The 3,167-nt window shown below is 45.2% G+C and overlaps 1 non-coding gene across 1 annotated transcript; it reads right to left on the bottom strand.

Moving 5' to 3' along the window:
* Nucleotides 1–2,812: 2,812 nt before the first annotated feature.
* On the bottom strand, nucleotides 2,813–2,951 carry LOC112883675. The gene has a single exon (XR_003226929.1). It is a non-coding gene; the product is annotated as a small nucleolar RNA Z247 (small nucleolar RNA).
* Between the last annotated feature and the right edge of the window lie 216 nt (nucleotides 2,952–3,167).

Consider the following 3,167-nt stretch of genomic DNA (forward strand, 5'->3'; position numbering starts at 1 on the left):
AAATCTGGCTGATCCGTTCACTAAGGGGCTGTCACGCAATATGATAGACAATGCATCCAAGGAGATGGGTTTGAGACCCGTATAAGCTATTCCCTAGTGGAAACCCAACCTATGTGATCGGAGATCCCGTGAATTAGGATCTGAGAAGAACAAGCTAGAGGTTAGCATGAGAGTAATCTTTTAACTCACTCGAGAAGGATGCAATACTCTCGATTATTGCATGGTAGGTTGGCATTGGCCTTAATGTATTCTGTTGGCTTTAATTAGCAAAGACGTTATTCTGCAGAACATTCTTGAAAGAATACACCTATATGACCCCGACTGTTGAACGGTTGCAGTCTGTGAGATTCGGGTGATCTCTATTAAGCTTATGAAGAGACCAGGAAGTACGACCTATATGCTCCAACCGTGAAGTAGCCTACTGGAGGTCAAGTATCAGTTTGACTGTAACTGAAACTCATTTGCACAAAACTTGCAATTCAAGGCTTAGTCCATTGTTCAAGTTGTGAATAAGTGTAACTTGCTGTTCTAGATGGAAGTTCAACTTAACAGTCTCCATTGAAATACTGGTATATCAAACAACAGTGGGTTGAGGCAAAGCCATAATGAGACTTTGAGATCTGGTTGAGAATTGTTGGAATATTTGGGCCTAGCCCATGTAAATCCAAATAATTCCTATAAAATCTCAAAGGCCCATTAGTGCATAGGTGCATGGCAACAAGTTAGTCCCACCTTGCTAGTGGAGGTGGAGGAAACCTAGCTTAAATAGTTGGATGCTCTCCATGCTCTTGCAAGTGTGGGTGAGAGGAAGAAGGAAGAACACGCGCGCGCTCGCTCGCCTCGCCGGGCCGGGGTCGGGCGCGCGACGGGTGCGTGAATGGTCCGCCAAAATCCGGGTCCAACTCTTGCAGGAAATCAGCTTTCTTTTGCAGATTTATTTTCTGCTACGGCTGTAAAGAGCCGATAGTTCCCCGTGATCAGATCTCCGGTCTCGGGTGAAAGAGCCGATTGTTCCCCATGATCGGCTCTCCGGTCTCGGGCGAAGGGCGCGTGACGTGCGCGTGAAAGGTCCTGAAATTGGCTTTAGAAAGCCGATTGCTCCTCGGCGGCTTCCTTTTGCCATATTGAATCTGTTACGGATTTCATGCGTGGAATTTTTGGAACTCGTAACCGACTTGGTTTTTGGGACGCCAAAAACCCTAGCGGTTCCTTCCTATAAATACGCACGGGTGCCGACTAGAAACAGTACACAACAGAAGACGCACAATACGCCTCGACCTATCTGCTGCGCCGCCGCATATGCTACTTCATCCCGTTTGTCGGCGTGCACCGGCGATCGGGAGAGCAGGTCTCCGGAACCTTGTCCTCAGCGATCCTACACTAGGAGAGGGCGAATAAGGTTTTTGGAAAGCGCTCTGCGCGACTGATGGAACACTTCCACATCGCCGTCCTCTACATCCTTGTCACCTCGGCTCGTCTACCTCCTCGTCAGTGGGGCGCGACTCGGCGTCGTCAAGCGCGCGGAGGTGCTGATTGTCGTCATCGTCTTCTTTGCCTAGTTATTCTGGTCAGACAAGAAACGTGAGGTTTCTGTCACTAACTATGCATTTCATACCTAGTATGATCTAATTAGGGTTCATCTTGCTGCTGTAATATTTTATCTTAAATTACATTATGACCAGTTTAGATCTATTCGTTTTCCGTACGCTATTATCGTCATGGTCATAATTTATCTTCAGATTAATTTAAAACTGAAACTCTTATTTATTCCTTCATGCACGAGGACCTGGTATTCTGCTAACGGATCCAAGTATATTTTCTATAGTCATCAATGAATCCTACATAGTATGAATATTTCCCAACTGATACAGGAGCTGGTCCCCAAAAATCAGAGAATATGAGTTCTAAAAGAGACATAGACACACTAAGGGACTTTGAATAAGGAAGTTGATGACTTTTATCCTTTTGACAAGAATCACAAACTAAATTCTCTCTAGCTTCACTAGAACAAGGAAGCTCATTATTTTTTATGACACGCTCAACTACTAAAAAAGACGGATGACCTAGACGACTATGCCATTGGACAGAAGAAGTTTTAACAGCACTAAGGACTTGCTTGCTGATGCTTGCTCTTGAAGACTCTAGGGGATAAAGGTCGTTCTTGCATCTACCTTGATGAAGGATTTCCTTCGTGGCTTGATCCTTAATAAAAAGGAGTGTGGATGAAATTCAATGAAAGCTTTATTATCAGATGCTAAGCGCTTAACAGAAAGAAGATTTTTTCGAGCACTAGGCACATGCAAGATATTCTTGAGATAGAGATTTTTGCAAGGGGTATGAATAATTGAATGACCAATATTATTAATGCTCATACCTGTACCATCAGCACCGTGTACTTGATCCTTGCCTTTGTACTTGTTGTGGACGGTAATCGTCTCTATATCTCTAGTGATATGATCCGAAGCACCACTATCCATATACCAGTTTGTATCTATGCCGTAGGAAGTGGAGGCTGCACCAGCGACTTTATCTGGCTGCTGGTAATCATCATCTTCATCATAGCGATACCAACACTTTGCAGCTGTGCGACCAACCTTGCCACAGATTTGACAAGTTGGCTTTTCCGAAGAAGGTCTGTTGCTGGAGCCTCCCTGTCTTGGTGTGGTGCTTCTTCCACCACGTCCTCAGCCACCTCCTCGGCCGCGGCCACCTCCACGTTCTTGATTGGATCCTCCTTTTCCTTGAGAAGTATTGTTTGCTGATGAGTGAAATTGATTGCTGTTGCTGGAGCCAAATAGATGCTCAAGACGCATATCATAGCACATGATTTTTGCATACAGATCACTGAAGCCCATGGGTTCAGTATAAGTTATGATGGAGGATACAAGAGGATGATAGTTGACATCGAGTCCAGAGATTATATATGACACCAGTTCTTCATCTTCAAGGGGTTTTCCTGCTGCAGCGAGTTCATCACCTAGAGCACGCATCTTGGAGAAGTACGCAGCGGTAGATTGATCTCCCTTCTTGGCATTGGCAAGCATGACTCGTAAGTTGGTCACGCGAGCTCAGGATTGGGACGAGAACATTGTCTCGATCGTTGTCCAGACCCCAACAGCCGTAGTCTTGCTCAGGACATATTGCAGCACCTCCTTTGAGAGAGAGTT

Source organism: Panicum hallii, chromosome 2, assembly GCF_002211085.1.
Source record: "Panicum hallii strain FIL2 chromosome 2, PHallii_v3.1, whole genome shotgun sequence".
In the NCBI taxonomy this organism is placed as follows: Eukaryota; Viridiplantae; Streptophyta; class Magnoliopsida; order Poales; family Poaceae; genus Panicum; species Panicum hallii.